At 43.3% G+C, this 20,212-nt stretch overlaps 1 protein-coding gene across 7 annotated transcripts in view; it reads right to left on the minus strand.

Moving 5' to 3' along the window:
* Positions 1 to 9,430, minus strand: part of LOC124149745 (protein Smaug homolog 1-like) — an 89,743-nt gene extending 80,313 nt beyond the window's left edge. For 4 of the 7 annotated variants that reach the window (XR_006863149.2, XR_007223105.1, XM_046521500.2 and 1 more), the window contains exon 1: positions 435 to 549. The gene's annotated coding sequence lies outside the window, so the exon portion shown is untranslated. Of the gene's footprint in view, positions 1 to 81; positions 282 to 434; positions 552 to 9,222 lie in introns of those variants that run through there. The other 3 variants (XM_046521504.2, XM_046521502.2, XM_046521503.2) reach the window with 3 other exon arrangements.
* Between the last annotated feature and the right edge of the window lie 10,782 nt (positions 9,431 to 20,212).

Here is a 20,212-nt window from a genome sequence, read left to right on the forward strand (position 1 = left end):
AAGGTTTAGAAAAATATTGTACGAAACGAAGTCCAATATTTACTCGTTCTATTTTTAGCACAAGCTGTCTTGCGAACTCACGATAAACATCCCGTGTTGTGGGCATTGCTGAATGTCATATCACATCAATATTGCTGATTATGCTTCTGACACACTATGGCTCAGCACAATATGTAGAACCTATGTAATAAAACCAAAGCAAGGAATCCATCATAGAAGTAATTAGGGTTCCTAATTTTGGACTATAGCACAACCCTATGCACATAAAAATAAAACCGTCACTCACGGCCTGCTGCCCAAGTTCCTAACACCGCACTCCGTAGCACCCAACAAAATAATTTGTAGTTCTAAAAGTATTTACATCCTTGAATCAAATGTACCATTAAAATGTCAACCACGTACGAGCTAAGTAAACGGCTAAGTAACAGACTTACTTGTCACTCATAGTTATTACCCTTTAGCCATTTGTCGCGAAAGAGGTGTCCTAGTTTTAGATCTCCGCCTAGCCCCACATGTTGAACAAAATGATAATGAATGACGTCACATGTGAATGGCGGGCAGTGACGAAACGGTGAAGGGGGTATTTGTTTCCTATATTATTTACCACTGTTTCTGGCTGCTGACCGACAGACTTGTGTAAGCATTTGGTATTTTTTTACTATCACAATCAAGAACATAAACAATGTGATATCGATGTTGTGAAATTGAAATGATGTGTAAATTAACTGAGAAGACGTGAAAAGTATTCATTAATAATCATGTAAACATGTTTTTCCCCTTTAATTGTTCCTGCCATAAGCTATTTTTGATAGATCTTTTTGAAAAGTGAAGTTTGTAATGCAAAATGCAAAATGTCTACACTCCTTGACTGTGATTCGATCCTTCTTAATCAGTGTTCAGACCCGTGAAAAGAATAGGCCTTCAGCAACCCATGCTTGTCGCAAAAGGCGACAGACTCGCGGACTTGGTTGATGAATGTCATCGATCCCAATATTGCGTGGATCGATGCTCATGGTTTCAATCACTGGATTGTCTGGTCCAGACTCGATTATTTACAGACCGCCGTCATAGAGCTGGAATATTGCTTGCCAACAGGACTTGGTATCTTGAAAAACGCTATTTCAGAAATAACAATATGAAAATGGTGATTACTGCATGGTCGCTGTCAGGGAAATGTTTTCCGGAAGATCTAAATGTTTGCCGAAAATTGTATGCTGTTACGTTTCTGAAGAACTATGTATTTTCAAAAATGAAATAATAAAATTCCCCAATTTTGTTTAGAAAAACATATTATTGTAACACATATAGTTACGGTTGTACCTTTGTTGCAACAATTAACGCTGAATGTGTTAGCTCGGCACGACATCAATATGACCACGAGTTCTTGCATGACTTCAGTGCGCTTGGTGCGTTCGTGCGTGCGTGCGTGTTTAGAGGATTGGAGGAACATACACGTTTTAATACTAACCTTCAGTGGATGGATTTATTGTTTGGTGTTTTTATGTACACGTATCCGCATTTAAGCTTCTTTTGTGGATAAAGAGTGAGACTGCGTTATGTTGGAAATGTCATTAAAGGTAATCCTGTAAGCAAGTCATGGAAGAAAGTGTACGGACAAACCACTACATCCGTCGTGAAAGTAAGGTACACGGACTACACAAATACACCCACCATAAGTATACGGATATAAATACACCCATCACAGGGTATATGGATATACCACTACACCCATAGTGAAAGTAAGGTATATGAATGTACCACAACACCCATCCTGAAAGTAAGGTATACGGATATACCACTTCACCCATCATGAAAGTAAGGTATATGAATATACCACAACACCCATCCAGAAAGTAAGGTCTATGGATATATACCACTTCACCCATCATGAAAGTAAGGTATACGGATATACCACTTCACCCATCATGAAAGTAAGGTATACGGATATACCACTTCACCCATCATGAAAGTAAGATATATGGATATACCACTATACCCGCCGTGGAAGTAAGGTATACGGATATACCACTACTGCACCAATAGTGAAAGTACTTCGTATTTCATCTACACCCATCATTATTATGCTCACCCAGAAATTCGATCAAGCGAATATAAGATATGAATCACTATCAGTGTATGCTACCAAAACGTATGTATTATTGTGGGTAAGGGTCTCACCCACTCATTACACAACGTGACTCGGTGCACACACATACGCCCATGTCGAACAATTAAATGTTATATATTTATACACATATAGTCAGCACTGAGGAAGGTATGCGATTATAATATCGTGTGTGTGTGTGTGTGTGTGTGTGTGTGTGTGTTAGGAGGGCTTGGTTAACGTTGAATCTGTTAGCTCGGCACTACATCAACATGACTACGAGTGCGTGACTTCAGTAGCATTGGGATACTTATGTGTTCCAATCTAATACAAGGATACACATGTGCCCCTGGATTATACTGGGATACTTATGTGTTCCAATCTAATACAAGGATACACATCTGCCCTGGGTAGTACTGGGATTCTTATGTGTTCGTATCTAATACAAGGATATTCAGGTGGAATCTGTGGGTATCAGTGACATGGAGGCATTCATTGAGATAGGGACCCTTCTGTCCTTGTCTCAATGAATGCCTCCATGTCAGTGGTACCCACACACATCCTAGTGTCCTTGTCTCAATCAATGCCTCCATGTCACTGATACCCACACACATCCTAGTGTCCCGGTCTTAATGAATGCCTCCTTGTCACTGATACCCACAGACGACCTAGTGTCCCTGTCTCAATGAATGCCTCCATGTCACTGATACCCACACACATCCTCGTGTCCCTGTCTCAATGAATGCCTCCATGTCACTGATACCTACAGACACCCTCGTGTCCTTGTCTCAATGAATGCCTCCATGTCACTGATACCCACATACAGCCTCGTGTCCTTGTCTCAATAAATGCCTCCATGTCACTGATACCCACACACACCCTCGTGTCCTTGTCTCAATGAATGCCTCCATGTCATTGATACCCACATACAGCCTCGTGTCCCTGTCTCAATGAATGCCTCCATGTCAGTGATACCCACAGACACCCTAGTGTCCCTGTCTCAATGAATGCCTCCATGTCAGTGATACCAACACACACCCTAGTGTCCCTGTCTCAATGAATGCCTCCATGTCAGTGATACCCACATACACCCTAGTGTCCCGGTCTTAATGAATGCCTCCATGTCACTGATACCCACATACAGCCTCGTGTCCCTGTCTCAATGAATGCCTCCATGTCACTGATACCTACACACACCCTAGTGTCCCTGGTCTCAGTGAATGCCTCCTTGTCACTAATAACCACACACACCCTAGTGTCCCTGTCTCAATGAATGCCTCCATGTCACTGATACCCACACACACCCTAGTGTCCTTGTCTCAATGAATGCCTCCATGTCACTGATACCCACACACACCCTAGTGTCCCTGGTCTCAATGAATGCCTCCTTGTCACTGATACCCACATACACCCTATTGTCCCGGTCTCAATGAATGCCTCCCTGTTAGTGATACGCACACACACCCTCGTGTCCTTGTCTCAATGGATGCCTCCTTCTCACTAATAACCACACACACCCTCGTGTTCGTGTCTCAATGAATGCCTCCATGTCACTGATACCCACAGCCACCCTAGTGTCCCTGTCTCAATGAATGCCTCCATGTCACTGATACCCACACACACCCTAGTGTCCCTGGTCTCAGTGAATGCCTCCTTGTCATTAATAACCACACACACCCTAGTGTCCCTGTCTCAATGAATGCCTCCATGTCACTGATACCCACACACACCCTCGTGTCCTTGTCTCAATGAATGCCTCCATGTCACTGATACCCACACACACCCTAGTGTCCCTGGTCTCAGTGAATGCCTCCTTGTCACTAATAACCACACACACCCTAGTGTCCCTGGTATCAGTGAATGCATCCTTGTCACTAATAACCACACACACCCTAGTGTCCCTGTCTCAATGAATGCCTCCATGTCACTGATACCAACACACACCCTAGTGTCCCTGGTCTCAGTGAATGCCTCCTTGTCACTAATAACCACACACACCCTAGTGTCCCTGTCTCAATGAATGCCTCCATGTCACTGATACCCACACACACCCTAGTGTCCCTGGTCTCAGTGAATGCCTCCTTGTCATTAATAACCACACACACCCTAGTGTCCCTGTCTCAATGAATGCCTCCATGTCACTGATACCCACACACACCCTCGTGTCCCTGTCTCAATGAATGCCTCCATGTCACTGATACCCACAGCCACCCTAGTGTCCCTGTCTCAATGAATGCCTCCCTGTTAGTGATACCCACACACAGCCTCGTGTCCCTGTCTCAATGAATGCCTCCATGTCACTAATAACCACACACACCTAGTGTCCCTGTCTCAATGAATGCCTCCATGTCACTGATACCCACACACACCCTCGTGTCCTTGTCTCAATGAATGCCTCCATGTCACTGATACCCACACACACTCTAGTGTCCCTGGTCTCAGTGAATGCCTCCTTGTCACTAATAACCACACACACCTAGTGTCCCTGCCTCAATGAATGCCTCCTTGTCACTAATAACAACACACACCCCAGTGTCCTTGTCTCAATGAATGCCTCCATGTCACTGATACCCACACACACCCTAGTGTCCCTGGTCTCAGTGAATGCCTCCTTGTCACTAATAACCACACACACCCTAGTGTCCCTGTCTCAATGAATGCCTCCATGTCAGTGATACCCACACACACCCTCGTGTCCTTGTCTCAATGAATGCCTCCATGTCACTGATACCCACACACACCCTAGTGTCCCTGGTCTCAGTGAATGCCTCCTTGTCACTAATAACCACACACACCCTAGTGTCCCTGGTCTCAGTGAATGCCTCCTTGTCACTAATAACCACACACACCCTAGTGTCCCTGTCTCAATGAATGCCTCCATGTCACTGATACCCACACACACCCTAGTGTCCCTGTCTCAATGAATGCCTCCATGTCACTGATACCCACACACACCCTAGTGTCCCTGGTCTCAGTGAATGCCTCCTTGTCACTAATAACCACACACACCCTAGTGTCCCTGTCTCAATGAATGCCTCCATGTCACTGATACCCACACACACCCTAGTGTCCTTGTCTCAATGAATGCCTCCATGTCACTGATACCCACACACACCCTAGTGTCCCTGGTCTCAATGAATGTCGCGATGTCACTGATACCCACACACACCCTAGTGTCCCGGTCTCAATAAATGCCTCCATGTCAGTGATACCCACACACACCCTAGTGTCCCTGTCTCAATGAATGCCTCCATGTCATTGATACCCACATACAGCCTCGTGTCCCTGGTCTCAATGAATGCCTCCATGTCAGTGATACCCACACACACCCTCGTGTCCTTGTCTCAATGAATGCCTCCATGTCAGTGATACCCACACACACCCTAGTGTCCCTGTCTCAATGAATGCCTCCATGTCATTGATACCCACATACAGCCTCGTGTCCCTGGTCTCAATGAATGCCTCCATGTCAGTGATACCCACACACACCCTAGTGTCCCTGTCTCAATGAATGCCTCCATGTCACTGATACCCACACACACCCTAGTGTCCCTGTCTCAATGAATGCCTCCATGTCACTGATACCCACACACACCCTAGTGTCCCTGGTCTCAGTGAATGCCTCCTTGTCACTAATAACCACACACACCCTAGTGTCCCTGTCTCAATGAATGCCTCCATGTCACTGATACCCACACACACCCTAGTGTCCTTGTCTCAATGAATGCCTCCATGTCACTGATACCCACACACACCCTAGTGTCCCTGGTCTCAATGAATGTCGCGATGTCACTGATACCCAGACACACCCTAGTGTCCCTGGTCTCAATGAATGTCGCGATGTCACTGATACCCACACACACCCTAGTGTCCCTGGTCTCAATGAATGTCGCGATGTCACTGATACCCAGACACACCCTAGTGTCCCGGTCTCAATAAATGCCTCCATGTCACTGATACCCACACACACCCTAGTGTCCTTGTCTCAATGAATGCCTCCATGTCACTGATACCCACACACACCCTAGTGTCCCTGTCTCAATGAATGCCTCCTTGTCACTGATACCCACACACACCCTAGTGTCCCTGTCTCAATGAATGCCTCAATGTCAGTGATACCCACACACACCCTAGTGTCCCTGTCTCAATGAATGCCTCAATGTCACTGATACCCACACACACCCTAGTGTCCCTGTCTCAATGAATGCCTCAATGTCAGTGATACCCACACACACCCTAGTGTCCCTGTCTCAATCAATGCCTCCTTGTCAGTGATACCCACACACACCCTAGTGTCCCTGTCTCAATGAATGCCTCCATGTCACTGATACCCACACACACCCTAGTGTCCCTGTCTCAATGAATGCCTCCTTGTCACTGATACCCACACACACCCTAGTGTCCCGGTCTCAATGAATGCCTCCATGTCACTGATACCCACACACACCCTAGTGTCCCTGTCTCAATGAATGCCTCCTTGTCACTGATACCCACACACACCCTAGTGTCCCTGTCTCAATGAATGCCTCAATGTCAGTGATACCCACACACACCCTAGTGTCCCTGTCTCAATGAATGCCTCAATGTCACTGATACCCACACACACCCTAGTGTCCCTGTCTCAATGAATGCCTCAATGTCAGTGATACCCACACACACCCTAGTGTCCCTGTCTCAATCAATGCCTCCTTGTCAGTGATACCCACACACACCCTAGTGTCCCTGTCTCAATGAATGCCTCCATGTCACTGATACCCACACACACCCTAGTGTCCCTGTCTCAATGAATGCCTCCTTGTCACTGATACCCACACACACCCTAGTGTCCCGGTCTCAATGAATGCCTCCATGTCACTGATACCCACAGACGACCTAGTGTCCCGGTCTCAATGAATGCCTCCTTGTCACTGATACCCACACACACCCTAGTGTCCCGGTCTCAATGAATGCCTCCATGTCAGTGATACCCACACACACCCTAGTGTCCCGGTCTCAATGAATGTCTCAATGTCAGTGATACCCACACACACCCTAGTGTCCCTGTCTCAATGAATGCCTCCATGTCAGTGATACCCACACATACCCTCGTGTCCCGGTCTCAATGAATGCCTCAATGTCAGTGATACCCACACACACCCTAGTGTCCTTGTCTCAATGAATGCCTCCATGTCACTGATACCCACACACACCCTAGTGTCCCGGTCTCAATGAATGCCTCCATGTCACTGATACCCACACACACCCTAGTGTCCCGGTCTCAATGAATGCCTCAATGTCAGTGATACCCACACACACCCTAGTGTCCTTGTCTCAATGAATGCCTCCATGTCACTGATACCCACACACACCCTAGTGTCCCGGTCTCAATGAATGCCTCAATGTCAGTGATACCCACACACACCCTAGTGTCCTTGTCTCAATGAATGCCTCCATGTCACTGATACCCACACACACCCTAGTGTCCCGGTCTCAATGAATGCCTCAATGTCAGTGATACCCACACATACCCTCGTGTCCCTGTCTCAATGAATGCCTCCTTGTCACTGATACCCACACACACCCTAGTGTCCCGGTCTCAATGAATGCCTCCATGTCACTGATACCCACACACACTCTAGTGTCCTTGTCTCAATGAATGCCTCCATGTCACTGATACCCACACACACCCTAGTGTCCCGGTCTCAATGAATGCCTCAATGTCAGTGATACCCACACACACCCTAGTGTCCTTGTCTCAATGAATGCCTCCATGTCACTGATACCCACACACACCCTAGTGTCCCGGTCTCAATGAATGCCTCCATGTCACTGATACCCACACACACCCTAGTGTCCCTGTCTCAATGAATGTCGCGATGTCACTGATACCCACACACACCCTAGTGTCCCTGTCTCAATGAATGCCTCCTTGTCACTGATACCCACATACACCCTAGTGTCCCTGGTCTCAATGAATGTCGCGATGTCACTGATACCCAGACACACCCTAGTGTCCCTGTCTCAATGAATGCCTCCATGTCACTGATACCCACACACACCCTAGTGTCCCGGTCTCAATGAATGCCTCCATGTCACTGATACCCACACACACCCTAGTGTCCCTGGTCTCAATGAATGCCTCCATGTCACTGATACCCACACACACCCTCGTGTCCCGGTCTTAATGAATGCCTCCATGTCACTGATACCCACACACACCCTCGTTTCCTTGTCTTAATGAATGCCTCCATGTCACTGATACCCACATACACCATCGTGTCCTTGTCTTAATGAATGCCTCCATGTCACTGATACCCTCCCTCGTGTCTCGGTCTCAATGAATGCCTCCATGTCACTGATACCCACACACACCCTCGTGTCCCGGTCTTAATGAATGCCTCCATGTCACTTATACCCACACACACCCTCGTTTCCTTGTCTTAATGAATGCCTCCATGTCACTGATACCCACATACACCATCGTGTCCTTGTCTTAATGAATGCCTCCATGTCACTGATACCCTCCCTCGTGTCTCGGTCTCAATGAATGCCTCCATGTCAGTGATACCCACACACACCCTCGTGTCCCGGTCTCAATGAATGCCTCCATGTCACTGATACCCACAGACACCCTAGTGTCCCTGTCTCAATGAATGCCTCCTTGTCACTGATACCCACAGACACCCTCGTGTCCTTGTCTCAATGAATGCCTCAATGTCACTGATACCCACAGACACCCTAGTGTCCCTGTCTCAATGAATGCCTCCATGTCACTGATACCCACACACACCCTAGTGTCCTTGTCTCAATGAATGCCTCCATGTCACTGATACCCACACACACCCTAGTGTGTCCCGGTTGATTTCTCAACGGGGTACATGAGTGGCTACATGAAAAGTAATTGCCCGCTCCCTAACTAATCGGAAGCTAGTATTTTAATGTAAGGTGAGATAATTGCCATTACACAAATTACACAAACCTAAACACAAGTGTGAGAGAGATTGGTAAAAATCTCATATTCTACATCAAGTATCTGCATGACGCTGGTGTATAAACATTAACGTACATAGATGGATGTGATACGTCCACTGGCGTATTACGTACAGACACTGTCTGATTGTAGACTGCAATATACTTACAATTCTGTCAGCTTCGTGTTCAGGTTCTGTGCAATACAGTCAGGTTTATCCAAGACAAAATCAGATCTGACATCTGCATGGTATTTGCTGAATATTAGCTGGTGTCCGACTGTCGTGTCATGGTGCCCGCTGCGACCACTCTCCCATCCTCAAGGGGCAGTCCTTCACATACAGTGCGTGCAGTGAGATCAGCCTGTGTGTGACATCCTGACCCCTTTGGCCGACCTCATACCTGCTGGCGGCATGCACGCTGTGATGTAGCCTCGTCATAATGACTGTCACCATACACATATAGAGTGTCATCTTACACAACAGGGGCTGTCGGGTAGCCTAGTGGTTGAAGCGTTCGCTCGTCACGCCGTGATATTGCTGGAATATTGCTAAAAGCGGCGTAAAATCAAACTCACTCACTCACTCTTACACAACATGTGGTCAAACTTGATAATAACAAAACGTACAACTTGATAACAGTGTGAGAGTCTTAATCGAAACGTCGCTGAATGCAATAAACCTGAAGTAAAGTGTACGGTGTCTTTCATATTTACTCCCCAACTTGTGGTTAAGCGTTCGCTCGTCACGCCGAAGACCCGGGTTCGATTCCCCGTTTGAATACAATGTGTGAATCCCCTTTCTGGTGTCAACAGTCGTGATATTGCTGTAATATTGCTAAAGGTGAAAACATTGTTATCCACTCACTTACTCTAGAATGCCAATCAAAGAGTGACATGATAATACGCAAAAAAGACTATGGATAAGTATAATAAAATAATTTTAACAGTGAATAAAAATGGAATAAGTATTATCTTGTAAAGACATCAGTGTCACTTGGAGTAAGTACCTTACATTTGTCGCTGTACTTCACAGAACACCACCCGTAAAGATCCGGGTTAGAGGCTACTATGCTTTATTTGCTATAATAAGAGACGACTAAGGGTATATCGGGTGGTCAGGCTCGCTGACTTGGTTCATGCATGTCATTTTATCCCAATTGCGTGGATCGATGCTCATGATATCAATCACTGGATTGTCTGGTCCAGATTTGATTATCTACAGACCGTTGTCATAAAGCTGAAATATATTGCTGAATGCGGCGTTAAAAAAACCCAAAACAAACAACAACAAACAAACACTTGTATGAAGACATAACGGTCAGTCGGTTGCGAATTCAACTCAGAGAGCTCCGCGAACGGGCTATCGCTGTGAGGAGCTTATGCACACTCGATGAACCCAGCAACCCTGTTCCTAGGCTGACGTCATTGTGTAGGCGTTAAACAAACAAACAAACAAACAAACAAACAAAACAAACAAATCATTGAACACCGGCGACCATTCGGGACCTACAGAGGGACAGCATCCAAGGATCATTGGTCCGAATCAAAGATTCGGCTTGATTAAGATTATCGGTTTGTCAGCCGTATACCAGTGCTCGTGGGTTTTATCCAGGTAGATCTTATGTGATAGCTACGCGATAATTCGCAAAGGACAATGAAGAACGAAGTGTGGCTTATTTCACGATAAAATATTGTTCTACCATGACGTCACTTCAGGAAATTCGAACATGCGTTCGATGACATACTTGATGACGTAGTAAATTGAACGACGTTTATATTCATTATTGTAACATAAAAGTAGGTATGTTCTCTTATCTGATTGGTTAAAAAGTGTTGTCGAATGAGCATAACATCGCTGAATTTTTTGGGTCTCATCACCGTGTATGTATACATTAATTAATGGAACTATTTTTGAAATCATCAACATGGAGGAACAGATGGAAATTTACCCTGACTTCCACATCGGAGATTTCGATGAAATATTGAGTGATTTGGACGAAAAGACATTTTCTGAAATAATTCAAGAATTTGAAGGTAAATGAAATTTACCTATTTTCATTAATTACCCAATCATAATCATAAATGATGTCATTTTCTTGGGCTTGGCCAAAGGGAAAAGAAAAGAAAATCATTTTTTGACAGAGTAAAATTTTTTATTGCAACTCTATAATAGTTATGACTTTCATACACCCACCTAATTTTGTTATTATTATTACTCACAACAGCTGTTGAAGCTGAAAACCGTTCTGAGATGGCCCCTGAACTAGGAAATACAGCCGGCGTTTCCGTTCAAAGAGTCCAGTGACCGCTTCGCGTCCCTTGATGCAAATGCAGTACAGGACATCGTGGATGGGAACCTCTCCAAATCTACTGGGCGTAATACCTCCTGGGGAGTTAAAATATTTCGACGTAAGCCATTGAAACATAAAAGAATACATAAACACATACCTAAAATTCCTACGCAGATTCGATCAACATCAGCGAGAGTTACCTCCCTTACACCATTGCCATGATAGCAATGTTAAGCGTGACCAATGTGTCATAGCAAAAATTGGCAATAATATAACGAGATTGACCAAAATCTTAACGTAAATTAAATATTTCGTTTTGTTAGATTTGAGATATGTTATGCTGAATGGATATACGGAAATTTCATTTAAACACGACGCCGTAATAGGACTAATAACAAATTACTCCCACTTACTGTCACATTTGTACCCTGAACAAGGCAATCTTTTTCACTTCCAGAATGGCTTGGTTTCCGAGGTTTTGAACCCAAGTTCGAAGAGCTTCCTGCTTCTCAACTGAATGAGAGACTGAGGTTCTTTTATGCCGAAGTCAGAAATGCTGAGGGAAATCTTTACTCAAAATCGAGTTTTGTTGGGTTGCGTGCTGCCATACACATGCACATCAGGGGACCGCCATTTGAGCGCAGCATAAACATTATCCAAGATCGGGAATTTCAAACTGCAAACAATGTTTTTCTGTCCATGATAAAAAAAACTCAAGCGCGATGGCCTTGACCAGACAACACATCATGCTGCTATCCCCGAGAATGATTTAAAAAAAATTCGTGAAAGTTTGGATACGGAAACTCCTTCCGGCTTGCTTGGTAAAGTGTGGTTCGACCTTACACTTGGTTTCGCTCGTCGTGCTAAAGAAAACCAAAGGGAATTAACTGCATCTTCCTTTTGTGTATCCACCGATGAACAGAGGTTTGAGTTCATTGAAATGACACACTCCGAAGTCACAAAAAATCATAGGGGGGACCTCAAAGACTGAAATGGGCCCAACAAACGCATTTATGCAACATCGGACCAATTCTGTCCTGTACTTTCATTAAAAAAATTCATGTCTCTCCTCAATCCCAACAATGGTGCTTTTTACCAGGCTCCCAAGAAACGAGTCCACGTCGACGACTCCGAATGGTACACCACGAGGCCAGTTGGTGTAAATGTCATTGGCAACATGATGAAAGAAATTTCTACCAACGCTGGTCTCAAAGTGTATACAAACCATTATCTTCGGGCAACTGCTGTTACTTTGCTGTCAAACGCAGGCATTGAAAATCGCGAGATTTGCAAAATTACCGGCCACAAAACCGATGAATCGTTGAAGTCGTATTCCATTGACTCGAGCTCGGCTCAAAAACGACATTATTCGAACATTCTTCAGGGACAGCAGCAGCTCGCTAACGAACGTAATTTGGTACCTGTCCAAAATACAAATATCCTGCCACTGTCCACTGCTCCCGTGAATAACTTCCAGGTTAATTCTTCTGCTAATTCCCATGGTCTCTTTCACATATGTAATTCCACCGTGACAGTAAACAACTTTTTCCATCCCAGCTAAGCTGCATATCTAAAATCTCGCACATGTTTGACCTCTCTTGTCACTACCTCAGCAAGTTGACACTCGGCGTCGTGTTCAAATAATATTTCCGAACATCCATTCAGCATAACATCACGCAAATCTTACAAAACGAAATATTTATCTCTTAAGTGAATTGGATTTTGGGAGTTACCTCCCCTTATGTCATGCTAGAACAAGCTCCTTCCCAGCGTGTCACACCTTCGTTACACTCTCGGTAACATCGCTGCCACCAAGCTCCTTCCCAGCGCGTGACACCTTCGTTACACTCTCGGTAACATCACTGCCACCAGTGTGGGCGCGGCCATTACAAGAATTTTGAAAATTGCCCTCTAACTCCAAATGTAGTAACGTATATACTTTTTATTTTGTCTTTTGGAATGTTAATACAGTTATTTTTTAAAAGGTTTACGACTGACCATATTTCCCAGATGAATTTAACTTTTTGTTTGTTTGATCAGATTGGTTCGAGACTGCAGACGAACAGAAAATCACCCAAATTCCCCCTTACATTCCTACTATACCAATTACATGATAGTTGAAATGAAAAATTCAAATAGAAGAAGAAAGAAAATAATTTAGTTAGGGTAAGAGTCTTAGAGAAGAATTAAGATGCAGAAAGGAAAAAGAAAAGGAGCAGAGACTGGAATGCCAGCACTACTGGCTTTCGAGAATGGCATTGACAACACAGAGACCATTTCTCTTTCCAGCCTTGTGTGGATGACAAAGTAAATGCATGAAGGGGAAATTGGCGCGACAACATCAACGCCGAGACACAGACAGCAAATCCCTGAACTGGTCACTGATGGCGGCACGGAGAGAGTGTGCTGAGTTGGAGAAAGAGTTAGAACTTCTCCCACTAGACAAGAGACGCAGCTCATTACAAAAGGAAATTATGGACGAACGGGAAAATGAGAGACTGAGATTGAGGTCGGCAGCCATTGAAGACCAGAGAGTGGACCATGTTTAAGAATTAGGTCATCAGGTGAAAAAGTGAAAAGTAAAAGCTTTGCAAATATCACAGTTTCTGTGATGAGACATCTTCCCGAGGCAAGAGAGTTAACTGAATATAAAAGTCCAGTTTCCACCCTTGCCGAACTAGGCTGGTATTATGGAGTTACATTTTGGGTCGACTAACGAGTCTATGCAAAGTCCAATCAAAATCGCGCACCGAAATCGAAATCAGGTTCGTAAACTGTCGAGCAGATTTCGATCGATTGCAAGATTTGCAAAGCATGTGCACCACCAACTCGTTGACAGCAGATATTTTCCAAATCTTTTCATGTTTTTAATCAAGGTGCTTACGTGATTTGATGCATTTCGCGATGTAAGACCCCTTTTATCACAATATAGATGTTGATTATCGATCAGATCATCCTGACTGGGCACCACCACCACCAGTGATGGAATCTGATTGGTCCATAGGAGAGGCTTAAAAGGGACGCAACTGGCAATAGCCACTGGTGGTGCTACAATGGAGCCCATTAATTCCAGCTTAGTTTGGCAAGGGTGGAAACTGAACTTTTAAAGTCAGTTAACACTCTTGCCTCGGGAAGATGGTGATGAGAGAGTGAACATGATGATCTTGAAATAGACATTGGCCAAGGGGCCAAAATTAACTGTGGCAAAAAGAAGAGAAGAGAAATCATAATGGAGCAGTGGGGTTATGCTCATGCCAGAATTATGAATGAACTGTACCAGCAAGGTCGCTTGAGAGCTGTCGAGGATTACCTTAAATACACATCAGATACATTGAGGCTGGCTTCGAGGGATACCTGGCGTAGCGTCGTGATGTACGACAAAGAATATAGAGAGCGACGGCAGTAGAGCAGTTTCCCTGGGGTACCTAAATGCAGGAGCTGAGATACTTTCAGTTAGTAAGCAAGATGTTCCAATATGGACCTAACAGGCATGTGAATCAAGATAGGTGTGACACTTCCTCTGGCAGGCGTTATAAAAAGGGCTCATTCACACCAGCGGGGAAGGAGATATGTAGGAGCTACAACAGAGATCAGTGCTTCAGGCGAGACTGCAGAATGATCCATGTATGATCTTATGAATCATCCAGAAACTAGGCATTGAAACCATCATGGATTGAATCCTGAAGTAGCAAAAAAAAGGGACAGTGTCAAACCCACAGCAACCAGGAACCAGCAGGATTAGCAATCAGCCCTAGTCCTAGAAGCTTGGGATCGAATGCTAATCAGTAGTGTGAACCCGGAGACTATATCCTGGCTGGTATTCATCATGGATTTAGTACCTCAGATATGAATACTTCAAATGTGGAAACAGTGTTTGCTGAAACTTATCATATATTAGTGGAACATCAAATTCTGGAAGAGAATGCTAGAGGAAATTATATTGTTGTGTCAGAGAGCACGAGAATAGTGAGTGCTTTAGGGGCCTTACCTAAGGATCATACGAAAGTGTGATTTTTTCAAGATGGAAGTCGGCCAGCAGGTTCCTCGATGACTGATTGTATAAACAACATGTCCGTTACCTATCAAGACATTAGAACAACGTGTAGATTTATTAAACCAGGCAGTTACCTAGCTAAAGGTGGACTTGCGTCATGCTTATGGAACAGTACCGATAACCCCAGTGGACTATACTATTACTGGTCTTTATTGGCAATTTGGGGCAGATGTACAAGGAACTTTTCTAGAGGACACTAAGCTTCGATTTGGTTGTGCGAAAAGCCCTCAAATCTTTCAAACACTGAGTGATGCAGTGTGTTTGATGATGGACATACATTATAGCATAAGAGTGCTATAATAGAGTGGTCAAGACATTGCTAATAACGTTACTGTTAAAACTAATCAGAAGCTTAAACAGTTTGCAGAATTTGTAGAAGAATGTCTGGTCTCAAAGAGAGTGAACAAGTGCAATTAGAAACGTTGGCTGGAAAACGTAGTTGGGCAAGCCAGGTTATACCTTGTGGTAGAACATATATGCGTCGCATATTGGACTCTAAGAATAAGTTAACTGGTAAAGCGCATAAGGTGAAAAGTGTCTGGTGAACTGAGGGCAGAGTGGTATGGTGGCAGCACTACTTGCTGGTGTTAAATGGCAACGTAGAAATGTTGGATCAGAGACCTGTAACAAACCTGCATACAGATGCGTCAGACGAGGGTTTTGGAGCGGGGCATGTGGAAGACTATTTTTATATCAACTGGTCTTCTGATCTGTAGCAAGTTAGAGACATGGATATTAACTGTAAAGAAACAATCGCAATTTTTGCTTCTGCAAATCAGTTGGGGTCATCTTTGGAGAGACAAGTAGGTGGTTGTCAACACTGACAATATGACAGTGATTAACAAGGGGACAAGTAGGAATATTTGTCTGATAATGTTCCTAAGGTGTTTATTCTGGCAAGGTGCAATTTATTATTTCTCTATTAGAGCAGTTCATATACCCGGGAAAAGTAATATATTGAATGATGCTTGTTCATGGTTACTTGAGGATGGTAAGCTGAGTGAGGTTTATCAGCTGATGCCAAGTTTCTGTTGTGACGACTTCTCTATTACAAACCTTGCTTGGCATATGTCTCCTTCATTCATCAGGAAAAAGAGGCGAGCGTTCACTGAACAAGATGGAGCAAGTGTGTTCAAGTGTGAAGCAGGTGCTCACCGTTAAGAATGCTAAATGGTAAGACCAAATAATTTTTTGATACATACCCGTGAAGATCCCAGGTAGAATAGGTCTTCAGCAACCGATGCTTGCCGTAAAAGGCGACTATGCTTGTCGTAAGGGGCGACTAACCGGTCGATGCTCATGATGTCAATAACTGGATTTTCTGGTCCAGATTCGATTATTTACAGACCGCCGTCATATAGCTGACTATTTCTAAGTGCTGCGTTAAACAACCAACCAACCAACCAAGCAATCTTATAACTACAAATAATGAAAGCAGTGCTGTCAGGAGAGTGGATGTAGTTAGAGTAGGAAATGGATATGTACTTAACATCCACCGTACTAAGACGGTGCAGTATAGAGTCAGGGTGGTGCACGTCCATTTACCATTGGAGGTCACCAACTGTGCCCCACTTCAGCTTTGTTCAACTACCTCTAAGTGTCAAAGTCAGCTCATAGACCAGGACCATTGTTTCTCGCCCCTGGTGTAGTGCTTTTATGCGCCGGGTCCGTGAGGTCCTATGGGTATGTGGTGAACAGGCTTCAAGTTATGGGGGCCACTCCTTCCGGTGGGGTGGTGCTACCTGGGCTTAGAAAGCAGGACTGTCAAAAAGGTTGATACAAAGACTTGGCTACGGGTCAAGTGATGCTTTTGTCCATATCTTGGCACAGACAATGCTCAAATGAACATATTCTATATATTTGGGCTACATGGGGTTACTCTAAAGTTTTGGTACTAAGTTATTTGTACTACTACTTTCAATCCTTGCACGGATCACATTGCTAACCCCACTTTGGCACATTAAAGTTTGAGCCCAAAATATATGATTGTGTTTGTTTAGTTACTATGAAATGTATTTTCGATTGTGTTGTCTTAACCCACCTGGGTAATACGAGTAAAGTGTTTTTTTCGGAAGGAAGTTTCTAGTTAGTTGTTCCCCTTAGATGAAGCTGGGCAACGTAGATCAACGCAATGGCCGAACGATCGCTTCCAAAAGTGGAAGAGATACGACGATCGGTATTTAGAGAAAAGGTAGAGATAATCGATGTGAGGATTGTGAGAATATGAGGGAAATACCAAACTTAACCCATCAGCAGCCATGTCGACAATAAACACTTGCAAAGGTTCACTGTCCTGATGAGACTACACACTTTAAGTGAGTTTTGCCTTGATAATCTCGCTCAATTGCCTAAGCTGATTAATAGCCGTCAACACTGTCATCTCTCTGGAGGTAGTCCACCAGTATGGAATCCAAGAAGAACGAAACCTTCACCTTGATAAACTGACTTTGCCTTCTTCAACACAGCAGACGTTAGATGTTTCCACTGCTTTGGCTGTTGTTTGTTCTCTGTCTGATGGTGTAACACCCACAGTTACAAATCACTCAAGAAAATCAGCTGGGGCTGCTTCAGGAGACGTAAATTCTCACGAGAGATGATGAACCTGGCTGTTCGAGGCTCTCTTCCCCTCTTGAACTCAGCTGTGCTACAATCCTTAAAGTTAAAATTACTCTTAATGGAAAACAAAAATCATGAAATATGAAACAAACAGCAACAGCAACTAAATTTCAATACTGTTTCTCTACACACAAAAATTCAACATAAAAAAAAATGATGATTTTATAACACTTCAGCCTTAATATAGAGCCAAATATTTGTGATGAATTGAAGCAAACTTGGTTATAGATTCTGAGAAAAGGGGAAAATTGAGAATGTTTCCTATCCTGATGCCTTGAATCAGTTTCAGCTTTTGAACAATTAAAACAGATACATAAGAACTAGAGCTTTATTTGAGTGGAATGGTATAAAAATCAAATATATTATTTGTTCATCAAAAACGTTTAACCTTTATTTTTTATAACCTATAATTGTAGTTATAAATATTTAAATATGCCTATCGACAATGACTGAAAAAAAATACTTTTCTATGAATATTAGCTCCCGCGGTGATGCGTACGTAAAATCGTCTGTTTCAATCAGAAGGGAAAGGTAGACACAATTCATGTTTGTTTGTTGTTTAACGCCGCACTCAGCAATATTCCAGCTATATGACGGCTTTATGGAGAACTACTTCTTTAATACTGTAATAGGCGACGTTTCGGTATAGATCCTTATACCGTTGTAAGTGAGCAAAATGACGGCGGTCTGTAATAATCGAGTCTGAACCAGACAATTCAGTGATTGACATCATGAGCATCGATCCACGCCATTCGGATCGATGACATGCATGAACCAAGTAAACGTGCCTGACAACCCGATCCCGTTAGTGGCCCCTTACGACAAGCTTAGTTATACCGTTGTGCTTGACAACGGTATAAGGATCTATGCCGAAATGTCGCTTTTTACAGTATTAAAGAAGTTGTTATCTATCAATTGTGTCTACTTTGTCATCCGTCACCTTCTAAGTAATCAAACAATTGATCAGAAGGGATTTATTGTGATTTAACAACTTCTGATGGGCAAATCAGAATCGAGTACTTTCCAACTTCACGGCAGAATAAAGTCTCAGAAATGACGTTACACAGAGATGATTATACGAGCACGTGTGTCAAGCTGATTATTACTAATCAATACATACATTTTTTCAGCACCCAATCGCGAAATGCATATAAACATTATGTGTACCCACGTTCTTCAGACAATAACCTGTGTAAGACCACAGGAAAACACAGAGTTAATTTAGATAAGATATGGACATACTCTATATATTTTATTGCATTGTGTTTAGAGTTTCTGCATCATGCACAAGTTCTTTCCATGAGTTAGGGGTGTTTCATCACAAATGTAAATTTCATTATCAGAAATTGGCATACCCGAGTTATTTGCCATGGAAAGGATGTATGTAACTCGAACGGCTTTATTACATTTCCTGAGCTGAAAGTAATGTTTGGCATAAAAGGTACTTTATTAGACTATAACCGTTTGCTCTTAAACACCCCTAACTCATGGAAAGATCTTGTGCTTTATGCAGAAACTCTAAACACAATGCAATTTAACATTTCTCCTCGATGGCATGATTTACTTAAGACAAGCAAAGGTTTTATGATAACTTTATTTCATCATCTAACTTTCCAGTAATCTTTGAGAAGTGGGAACGAGAATTTAACAATCAAAATAATTGGAAATAGATACAAAATTATTAAAATTTCAATTCCTCTACAAAATTATACACACTGAAAAGGAATTGTTAAACTTGGTTGATAACAACCTATGTTCATTTTTCACGTGTATTTAGTGCTTATGTTAAAGAATTCTGGGACAACTTGAATGCTTTTATAAATTTTATTTTTGGTCATGTTATTATTTTAGGTACTAACAACTTTTTATTGAATCAGTTACTGATATCAGCAAAAGGTAACATACGCGTAACACATATTAAAAGAATTAAACCATGTTTTAAATCATATAGAAATATACTGAAAGACATTTACAATCCATGCGTAACAGCGGTCAGTTGTACCATTGTCTCACACAGCATTGCACATCGTGACATCCATAAGTCCCATGTCCAGGGTAAAGACTAAAGAAGTTTGGACTCAACGTATTCTTCGTCTTCAATCTGAACTAATGTCCCCGTCAACATATGCGTTGACACCTGTTTCAACGCAATAGTGGTCACACCCCATATTTCCATTGAGTTGTTACACCATCCCTCT

This window comes from Haliotis rufescens, unplaced genomic scaffold (assembly GCF_023055435.1).
Source record: "Haliotis rufescens isolate VD_foot unplaced genomic scaffold, xgHalRufe1.0.p SCAF_3, whole genome shotgun sequence".
NCBI classification, from domain to species: domain Eukaryota; kingdom Metazoa; phylum Mollusca; class Gastropoda; order Lepetellida; family Haliotidae; genus Haliotis; species Haliotis rufescens.